This window comes from Macrotis lagotis, chromosome 3 (genome assembly GCF_037893015.1).
Source record: "Macrotis lagotis isolate mMagLag1 chromosome 3, bilby.v1.9.chrom.fasta, whole genome shotgun sequence".
In the NCBI taxonomy this organism is placed as follows: Eukaryota; Metazoa; Chordata; class Mammalia; order Peramelemorphia; family Peramelidae; genus Macrotis; species Macrotis lagotis.
In genome coordinates, this window is record NC_133660.1 from 223,984,489 (window position 1) to 223,995,850 (window position 11,362).

Here is an 11,362-nt window from a genome sequence, read left to right on the forward strand (position 1 = left end):
AAGATATAATATATTGCAAAATTGGAGTCAATGGCTAAAGGGGAAAGGTGATGGGAGTAAGAGAAAGGAGAAGTGGAATAGGCTAAGATATTTCATATAATAAGATTTTTTATTACAGTGAGCTATTGCAATGATATGGAAGTGGGGAAGGTGAGGGGGAATGAGGGAACCTTTGCTCTCATCAGAGGTGGCTCAGAGAGGAAACAGCATATATACTCAATGGGGTATAGACATCACAAGTAAGAAGCAGAGAAGGGGGATGGGGGATGTGAATGATGGAAAAGAGGGTGGACTGTGGGGTAGAGTGGTCAGATATAACACATTTTCTTTTTTACTTCTTGCAAGGGACTGGATGGCCTGTCCAGGATCACAGGGCCTGGTGGTTGCTGGGCCTTAGGGGTGGTATGTGGGCTTGAGGCCTCTTGGCCCCAGGGCTGGTGATCAGTCTGCTGTGCCACTCAGCCACCCTACAGCACATTTAAGAAGACGGACAGAGTGAAAGTAGAGAGAAAATATAGGAAATGGTAATGGGGAAGTAGGAATGGAGGGAGTTGCAATCAGCAATGGCGAAAATAGGGAAGTAGCTTTTATGATGGACTTACCATAAAAAAATGTGATCCACTGGCAACAGAGTTGGAGGTGTTGGAACACAGACTGAAGTACATCTTTTATTATTATTATTTGGGGGGGGGAGAGGCGTTTGCAGGACAAGTGGGGTTGGGTGGCCTGCCTGGGGCTTCTACAGCTGGGTGATTGTTGGGTGTCTGAGGCCAGGTTTGGACTTGGGTGCTCCTGGATCAAGGGCCAGTGCTCTGTCCACTGTGCCACCCCTATTACTGTTGTTGTTGTTGTTGTTGTTGTTATTATTATTATATTTTGTTTTGGTTTTTGCAGGGCAATGGGGTTGGAGTGGTTTGCCCAGGGTCACACAGCTGGGTGATTGTTGGGTGTCTGGGGCTGGATTTGGGCTTGGGTGCTCCTGGCTCCAGGGCCGGTGCTCCATCCACTGTGCCACCTGGCTTGCCCCTATGTTTTTTAATTTTTTTCTCTTTCCTTTACTTTATTGCTCATGAGGGTCTATGGTTTTTTTTGGGGGGGGAGGTATTATGTTTACTCTTAAAGAAGAATATTTTAGTAATTTATAAAAAAAATCATTTGTACCAAAAAAAAATAAAGAAAAGAAAGGCAAATAAAGACAAAAAAAAAAGCACCCTTCTCTGAAGGCTGTGGACTAATTTGAAAGAGAAACTTTATCAGTCTCCAGCTTATCAATTCTGAAGTCTGTTCCTCTTTTTTCCAAATCAGACAAGGAAAAGACTTCTCCCTGAAGTAATGGGGGTGGTGAGGACCCAGGGCTAGAGAACCTTGAATTGACCAGAGAACTGAGTGATGATCTCTCCAAGAGAAAGAAGGAGACTCTTAGATAATTTCAGTTATTAGAAATATCTCAAGTTTACCTCTAAGTGTAAATGAGAATTCTTAATAAGAATTCAGTCAAAAAAAGTACTGAATGATTTTAGAATCATTCTCCAAAGGTATGCCAAAAACATAAGTGACTGACGAAGTAATCTGTTAAATATACTTTATATTGTGAAAAGTTCCTTATTTCGGAATACTTTAAATTGTTAACCTCAAAAACAAAACAAGATTGTTAGTGAGAGAAGTTAAAGTCACAGGGTGTTCATCTTGGGTCTTTTCTCTATATGCAAGCAGAAATAGTAATATTAATTACTAATATTACTAAAGTAAGAATTGTTTCTGGCAGACATTCCTAAAATGTAGAATAATAAATTTTCTTTCACATCCTACCTGCTAAGAAATGCTTCAGAACAGATGTTACTAGAGTAGACAAGTCATACATGTGAATGAAATGGACTAAATATATGATTTTTATTATGTGCCAGTAATGGAAACTGTGCTTACCAGCCAGAGACAAGGACTTGATACTGCCTTTTGTCTATGTTAATACTCAGTTTAAGTCAGTGAACAACATTATTACTAGCAAGTAGGATATATAAGAAATAACTTCGGGGCAGCTAGGTGGTGCAGTGGATAGAATACTGGCCCTGGAGTCAGGAGTAGCAAGTTCAAATCTGGCCTCAGACATTTAATAATTACCTAGCTGTATGGCCTTGGGCAAGCCACTTAACCCCATTGCCTTGCAAAAACCTAAAAAATTAAATAAAAAATAACTTCCTCTCTCAGGCTATATTATACAGAATATGATAAAATCTAGGAGCTATCAAAACTTGAAGGGGGTAAAATTAAAGAACTGAAGTTACTGAAAATCCTTAGTTAATACAAAATACCCAAATTATATCTAATAATGAAAATGGTAAAATATCATTCTCAAAAAATATAGGAAATCAGATTTAAATTTCTAAAAGCTCTTTTGAATTGAATGGCATGAATCCACTTGCAGATTAATTATGTCAAACACAGTAATTCAAATGACATCATGAACAAATGCCTTTTCTCACAATATCTAACAGAAAAGCACAATCATTTCAAGACCTGCCTGTACACAATCGTATATTCAGTGACCTCAGTAAGAACTATAAATTAACTAATCACAAATATTCCAGGCAGAAGAAATTAGTACTGAAGATCTGCTGGAAAACATTGGCAGATTACAACAATATCTAGCAGGAAGCATGCCACAGACAACCTAAACACCATATTGCAGAAATAAAAAAGAAAGCTGTAGGAGAGAATCTGGAAAGTAAAAGTAATTAAAAATTGAATGCAAAAGTTAAAAGGTTAAAGTCAAAGTATAAAAGAACAAAATAAACAATTCAACACCAATCAAAAATTTTACTACTGAGGCTTTAAAAACAGGGAAAAAGAGCGCTGCTGCCGCCGCGCCCCCCCCCCCTTTAAAAGTACTGTACAACACAGTCTCTACAGGATTGCAAGAATTCCAACAGAATGAAAAAACAAGTTGGAGCAAATCAGAAGGTAATTCTGGGTTAAATTACTTCATACCAAGTATTCATAGATTGAGTCACTGATCTATATAGAAAGTTTAAACAAAAGAAACAATATATTGGCTAAGGAACAAAGACAGCCATCATTAAACTGACCTGGCCAAAAGGTGAGGCCTTAAAAAGGCATTCTGGTTCAGTTCCACACATATGCTACAGATATGTAAAACAAATTCAAGTATAGGGAGATTGCTAGCATATTTGACATCCATGTGGAAAACGATTTTCACTTAACAATCCTTTGATTGTACAAGTGGTCTGTGTGGAATTTTTTCCTGAAGATGACACTCCAGCTTTTGCTATTTTTTCTAAATAAAATGGCACTTGTACTTGATAACTGTGAAATTTTTAATGTACACCAAGGCAAGATAACAAGTGAAGCCTCTGGCCTTGAACACGGAGATGAAATTGAACCAATAGATCAAGACAAGATTAACAACTACTCTGGTCCTGCTCCAAGGAAGACACATCTAGTATAAGACTATTAAGAAGTAGTGTCTGAATATGTTAGAAGACTTACTAGTATTTTGAAATCAAAACTCAACGGCAATATTTATGCTCAAAGTAATCAACACTCACCAGAAATGAAATACTTTCAAAAGCTTAAAATGGACCGTTAACAGATTTGGAAAAAGAAGTTTAATAAAAAACTGTATAATATTAACAAAACACATCATCATCCTGTGAAGGTCTAACTACTCCAAAAGGAACACATAATAAATAGGTGAATAATGTACAGAAATATTTAACAGACCACTTTATAATACTAAAGACTTGACAGATACTTGGTATTAAATTTGTCAAATGCAGCAGTTTACCTCTAGATGGAGACTATAAAACAAGAGTGGAAGCTAAAGGCCATTTACAGGTTTCTTGAACTCAGTCAATATACCAACAAAGAAGTGTTAGGGAGTTTACAACTGCCACTCAGAACCAAGTGTCAGATGGGACTAAAAATTGAAGAAATTATAGAAGGGTTCTTATGAAGGGGTCCAGACTTGGGATCAATGAAGATAATTCAACCAAAAAACTTCTATAAAGTAATACGAGCTGGGTATAGTTAGGGTTAGGGTTTCTAGTCCTCTAGGAGCTTCCCTTGAGGTCCATTAAAGCACCCCAGTAAATAAATAGTGGTGGTGCCTAGTACAGGGTGTGGGTGCATTATATTCATGAATGGGTATTGAATGGCCATTGAGGGGCTTTTGTGGGGCACCGTGTCCCAGAAGAACTAAAAGAAGAAGAGGTGATACACAAATTAGGCACAGACCTTGGAAGAAAAAGCAAGACTAGCAACTGAAAGTTGAAGAATGGGGTGGGGGTAGGTAGTAGGTAGGTGATGGTAGTAATAGAGACCAGGAAACAACTTTTGATCTGAGTCTTGAATAAAGGCAGAGACTCCAAATAGAATATCATTTCAGCCAGGAGAAAGAGATCTAAGTTAGAAAAGGCACATACTCAGACAGGCATAACCTCTCAAAGTCTCAGTTCCCTCTGTAAATTGGGGATAGTATTCTTGTTCTCCTTAGCTTACAAAATATTGTGAGAAAAATACTTTGCATATATTAAAGCACTAAAGATGATAAATGAATTGTTCATGAGCACATAAATTAAAAGGCAGAATTGAGATGTGAAGTTTTTATTTTCTAAACTTGAAGAAAAACAATGATTATATTCAATTGTTAGTGATTCAATCTTTAAAATATCTCTTTCTCTCTAATTGAAGATTTTATTATAGCCACACCTGGACCAGCCTCCTAATTGATCTTCCTGGTTCTCCTCTCACCAACTCATCCATGCAGGTGACAAAAATCATCTTACTAACAAAACAGATCCAATGAAGTCTCTTTCCTACTCAAGAGCCTCAAGTGACTTCCCACTGCCTCTAGGATAAATGCATCCTCCTCAGTGTAGCATTTAAGGCCCTCTTTTATTTGGTTCCATGTTATTTCCCTTTGAGCATTTCCAACCAAACTGCACCACCGATTCCACACCACCCAACCCTCCAACTGCCCCTGCCTACAAAGCTCTGCAGAGCCATCAGTCTGCTGCGTGAAGCCTCCCTGGCAGCCCGAGGTGCTGGCGTGTAAGTGACCTCCTTTCTAATGGGCCTAATAAATGTCCCCCAGGAGATTTAACATAACTGGCCAGTTAGAACAATAACAATTAATAGCTCACATTTACAGTGTCTACTCTGGGCCAGGCCCTGGGCTCCCCTAGTATCCTTACAACCCTGGAGAGAGTGGCTATTATTATCCCAATTTTACAGTTAAGAAAACTGAGGGGCCACATACCTTGCCCCTCACACAAACTGTAGCTTACATCAGAGGATGAATGTGTAGCTAGGTCTTATTCTCCAAATAAATTAATGTATTTGCATTCTCCTTTCCTAAACCTGCCGAGAAAAGACAGGCAACCCAAGGCTTTCTGACCAAGGAAAGGAGATCAGCATCACCTGAAGTTGTTTGTCCTTCATTCTAGAAAAGGATCATGACATCAGAGAGATGATGTCATGACAAACAAGTGAACTGAATTAAGTGAGGGGGGCTGGGTTAAAGTAAATCAGCAGCCTCAGTCTCTCCAGTGGCCAGATATGAATCAGGGACAAGGCCTTAGCCTTTTTTTAAGCTAAGGTCTTGAACGGGTCTCAGCGATTAAGAGGCAGGTAAGAAAGAAATAAAAGGAAATGCCCCAAGTCCTGTTGCCCTGAAGTCTCCTAGGTTTACATCCTAATACTCTTAGCCAAATAAAAAAAGTAATCATTTTGTCTACCTGTGCAACAGTCCTGGAATCATTTAATATAAAACAGCAGGATGACCAGGGGGAAAAAAAACAAACAAACCCTGGACTGTTTAGATTTAAACTGTGCTAAAAAGTAACTTTTTTTCAACAATCAAGATAGTAATAACTTTCGTTTATATGGCGCTTTAAGAGTGGCAAAGTCAGAAAGAAAGGAAGGAATGAATAAAAAATAAATAATTTTTAAAAGAGTGGCAGGGTCCTCAAACTCCGGAGTAAGCAGGCATTGTTATCCCGCTCACCAGAGGGAGAATATTCAGAATAATAAGCGTTAGTGGCCCGAGTGCTGGCTCCAGGTCGGTGCCGGGACGAGAGCTCTCCGCCATCCCAGCAGCAGCCCCAAGTCCGGCGCCGTTTGCATTTTACAGAGGAGGACACTGAGGCTCGAGGCGGATAAGACAGCTGCGGAGGGCCTGGGCCGGCCTTGACCCCCGGGCCTTCCTGACCCTTGCCCTCGGGGTCAGCCCGGCGGGGTGCAGGCCCGGGCGCAGGGCACAGCTTCTGCCGTGGGGGGGCTCCCCTCCCCCCGCGCCCGGACAGCCGGCCTCGCCCACCCTCGGGGAACCGCCGGGCCCGCACCGAGAGGGGCCGAGCCCGGGAGGCCCGACGCTCCTACCTGCCGGGCTCCGGCTCGTAAGCCGCGAAGGTAGACCGGGGAGCAGAAGGGGTGCCGGGACTGGACGGCCGGCCTGGGAGCCCCGGCAACGGCGCCGACTACGCCTCGAAACCCCTTCCCCGGCCGCCGAGATTCAAATAGGAACGGACGGCCCCTTTCGTCCAATCAGAGTGCCGTGCGGGAAGCGCGTGCGCGGAGAGGGACGCGCGCCGACTCAGTCCCCTCCACGGGAAGGGGCGTTGCCGCCAACTCCGCCTCCTGCGCCTGCTCTCCTTCCGGCCCTGGAAGGAAACGCCGACGCTGGGAGCTGGTTGGTGTTTAGGTCATTTCCGCTTCTGGTCACGAGGTAACGGCTGGGAAATGAAGTCCCTCAAAATCGAACCAAGAAGATTTTTGCCGTTAAAAAGACACCGGAAATTGTTGACCGTAATTTTCTTTTCTTTTCTTTTCTTTTTTTGGTTTTGCAAGGCAATGGGGTTAAGTGGCTTGTCCAAGGCCACACAGCTAGGTCATTATTAAGGGTCTGAGGCCAGATCTGAACTCAAATTACTCCTGACTCCAGGGCCGGTGCTCCAGCCGCCCCGACCATAATTTTCTTCAAATAAAAATAAAATAACAAAAGTTAGTTTTATAAGTGAAGTTTTATAGGGGCCTCCCCTGTATTAAGTGTCTGAGGTGTGATTTGAACTCAAGTCCTCCTGACTCCAGGACTGGTGCCCCTAGTCTGACATTTTTTAGCACACTGTCACAACAGATTGATAACTATGTGCTATAGACTGAGAAACCAATTTTTGATCAGAAATATAGAATTACAGACATTAACCTTTGATAAAATATATATTTACATGGCAAACATATGAGTAATAACATTCAATATAATAGCTAGGAAGAACTGGGGGCAGCTTGGTGACTCAGTGGATAGAGCACCGGCCCTGGAGTCCGGAGTACCTGAGTTCAGATCCTGCCTCAGACCCTTAATAATGGCTTAGCTGTGGGCCATTGGGCAAGTCACTTAACCCCATTGCCTAGAAAAAAAAAATTACCAGGTCTTCTCATGAGTCACGTTTCTCTAACTTTTTGGTCCCAGGACCCCTTTACCAACTTAAAAATTATTGAGCACCCCAAAGAGCTTTAGTTTATGTGGATTATAGCCATTATACTTAATTTTGTTTATTTTTTAATATTTAATTCCCACATTTGAAACTAAAACTGACAAACTGTATAAAGGTAAAGAAAGCCAGATTCCCTGCCAGCTTAATACATAACAAAGCTCCAAAATTACATTCAAAAGTAACACTTTGCTTACTGTCCTTTCAAAAAATAATTGCAAACATATTTTCTGCATGGTGAAATCATTAATCAAGTTTTTACTGAGCCGTCTCCAACCTGAACATGACAAAAGCAGGTCAAAGGCAGAGTGCCAGTAAATCAATAGTGGTTTATTATTTACTTTCTTTTTAAGGAACATTCCTTGGAGCTCCACTTTGCCATGGTGAAGCTAGATATTTTATACATAATCATAAATGGGTAGGTGGATCATAGAACAATCAAATTTGAGACTCCGGTGATCTTCCCAGGTCATGCAGAACAATACAATTGCATCACTTCTGACCATCCAAGTAGAGAATGGTTGGAATGATTGTATAGTTTGGGGTTGTACAGTACAGAACAGAACAGGACTGATCCTCTTCACTTAACACAAGCAAAAGAATGCAGGACTTGTGGGCGAAACAAATTATTACTTTGTTTTCACTGTTTTTCCAGTCCAGAGTCAGCCTGTGAAAAGAATCTGTGTCAAGGAGCATATAGTCCAATAAGGAAGGGATTCTTAACCTTTTCTTTCTGTTACTGATCCCTTTGCATTCTGGCAAAACCTAAAGAGCCCTTATCAGAATAATATTTTCAAATATTTCAAATATTTTCAAATAAAATACATAAGTATATGAAGAAAATCAATTACATTGAAATATAATTATCAAAAATTTAAAAAATCCAAGTTCACAGACCTCAACAGATAAGAAACCTTATGATTTCCAAGGCTGTTTTTTTTTTTTTGCTTAACTTTTCACAGTTGATAATAAAACTAAATATATCCCATTAGACAAGTCACCACAAGAGGGCAACTCAGATAATGTCATTGGTCAGTATAGTAAAGACATTCATGGAATCATAGAACTTTATAGCTTTTTTGTTGTTCAGTCATTTCAGTTCTCTTTGAGATCCCATTTCTTAGCCAAGAAACTGGAGTGGTTTGCCAGTTCCTTCTGTACCTTATTTTACAGAAGAGGAAACTGAGGCAAAAGTAGAGTTAAATGACTTAGCCAGGGTCAATACAACTATGAAGTGTCTGAGGCTGAATTTGAACTCAGGTCTAACCAGATCCAGTGCTCTCTACCCATTGTACTACCTAGAACATTTAATCCAAATTTCCTTTCACTGCAGAAATAGCCTATAATACTAATAATTCACATTTCTATTGTACTTTAAGGTTTATAAAATATTTTCCTCAAATAGTCCCTTCAGGTGTGTAATAAAAATATCATCCCATTTTGCCCATGAGGTGCCATCATTTAACAGCTTGCTAGTATCTGAGATGGGATTCAAATCCAGTACTGTCTTCCCAATACAACACTACCTCTCTACCACTTCCATCTTAAGCTCCCTCTCTGCTCCCTGACTCAGGACAACTGTGTCTTTAATATTCTAAGATGGAATTCTTTTTTCCAACTGCTCTCTCACACTATTTCCATGTATTGAGATTACAAAAACAGTACATCAAGGTTATTCTGCTACTTCACCAGTCTGTGAGAATGTCATACATTGACACAGATTGGAAATTTCTATAATTTATTGATAAATCTTAAGTAGGTACTGAGAGTGTTGGAGAACTTTAATGACTTGCCCAGGGTAATACAGCTAATAAAATGTCAGAGGCAATTATTCCTGATTCCAAGCAATGGCCACTGGCAGAAGAATGTGATCTGATCATAGCAATCACCCCTTGGAAAAGCTATGGTATGTGTCACTTGGTAACACACTGGAACAAACATAATAATCAAGTCCTTTAATATCATGATGATGATGAATTTTCAAAAAACTTTGTCATTTCATTGGCAACTTCTGACATTTTATGGCCATAGCATATTAATACAAAAGAATAGAAAGGCATAAGCATTGGCCTGGATATCAGTCATTAGTTCCAGTACTGTGTGACCTCAAGCTGGTAAATGCCCTTCTATGGGCCTCAGTTTATATATATATATTTGCAGATCAGAGAAAGTAATTCATTCTTTTGGGGAGGGGGACTTTGCAAGGCAATGGGGTTAAGTGACTTGCCCAAGATCACAGAGCTAGGTAATTATTGTCTGAAGATGGATTTGAACTCAGGTCCTCCTGACTCCAGAACCGGTGCTCTATCCACTGAGCTAACTACCCCAAGTAATTCATCCTTCATAAAGTAAATAAAAAGCACTTTGGAAAGTATATTTAGGTATTTGGGTGTATATTCATTTACTTATTATTTCACTTCCATTTTTGCATATTTCATTGTTGTTCAATCATCTCAGTCACACCCAAAGGCAAAGATACAAAGATATAAAGATGTATTATGTAATGTCAGTTTTTCTCTTGCTCATATTGCAATACTTCTCAGCTTTTATTGATACCTTTTGTTTCTATTCCACCATTATTTCTCAAGTTACATCCTCATCTCCATTGATTTCTTTTGTAGCCAAAAAAAAACCTCAAAAAAAAACCCAGCTCAGAAAAACTAATTGACACAAAAACCAAGTCTGACATCATATGAAACATTCCATTCTGTAGTCCCTGAACTTCAGACCAAAATTATTCATACAGTTCATCAGATTTTCACTGCCATTGTGTCATTTTTGTTTAAATTACTAGAGCCATTACTATATCATTCTCTTGCTTCTGCTTATTTTACTTTAGACACCACTTTATGCACATACCCATGTACCTTTGAATTTATCATATTAAAAGGAGTTGATGAGGATCTGAATTAGGATTAAGGCTATGGGGGTGGCTAGGTGGTACAGTGGATAAAGCACCGGCCCTGGAGTCAGGAGGACCTGGGTTCAAATCCAGCCTCAGACACTTAATAATTACCCAGCTGTGTGGCCTTGGGCAAGCCACTTAACCCCGTTTGCCTTTCAAAAACCTAAAAAAAAAGGATTAAGGCTGTGCAGATCAAGAGAAGGATGGATGTGAGCCTTATAGAGAAAGCAGAGCTATCAAGATTTGTCGATTGATTGGGATAGATAGTAAAGATTTTTAATTTATTTTTTTATTTAAAAAATTTTTGTTGTTTTTGCAAGGCAATGGGGTTAAATGATTTGCCCAAGGTCACACAGCTGGGTAATTATTAAGTGTCTGAGGCTGGATTTGAATTCAGGTCCTCCTGACTCCATGGCCGGTGCTCTACTCCCTGTGCCACCTAGCTGCCCCTTTATTTGTTTTTCCAACAACATGTAATGGTAGTTTTTACCAATCATTTTTTTTTTTGCAAGGTTTTTGACCCTCCTTCACTTTCCTTCTCCTTCCCTCTGAATAGTAAGTTTTTTGAGAAGATTGTAAGATTTGTATAATTTCAACTGAAATAAGGAAATTTGGAATTGGAGAGTTTTTTGTTTTGATAGGGGGAGGGGGTGAGGAGGGGAATAATGAGTTCTATTTTGGATATGTTGGTTTGAAGATATCTCCAGAACATTCAGTTTGAAATCTCCAATGTTGGATTTCTAGGGAGTGCCTGTGAATCATTTGCATAGAGATCTCAGTTAATCATAGTGCCATATCCTTTAGCCTTTCCTCATTTTCCCAGTTGTTTTTGTCCCTCTCAATTACTTTGTATTCATTTTCATGAATATTTTGCATTTATTTATTGAGAGCAAGCACTCTCATTTCTGTCTTGATTTTTCTGGTGGTAGCCACTTAATAAGGTATTTAATAA

General features: G+C 39.7%; 1 protein-coding gene across 2 annotated transcripts in view; it reads right to left on the bottom strand.

Annotated features, from left to right (window-relative positions):
- TACC3 (transforming acidic coiled-coil containing protein 3) overlaps positions 1-6,558 on the bottom strand; it is a 32,123-nt gene extending 25,565 nt beyond the window's left edge. The window contains exon 1 of one of the 2 annotated variants that reach the window (XM_074229951.1): positions 6,397-6,558. The gene's annotated coding sequence lies outside the window, so the exon portion shown is untranslated. The remainder of the gene's footprint in view (positions 1-6,396) is intronic. The other variant, XM_074229952.1, reaches the window with a different exon arrangement.
- Between the last annotated feature and the right edge of the window lie 4,804 nt (positions 6,559-11,362).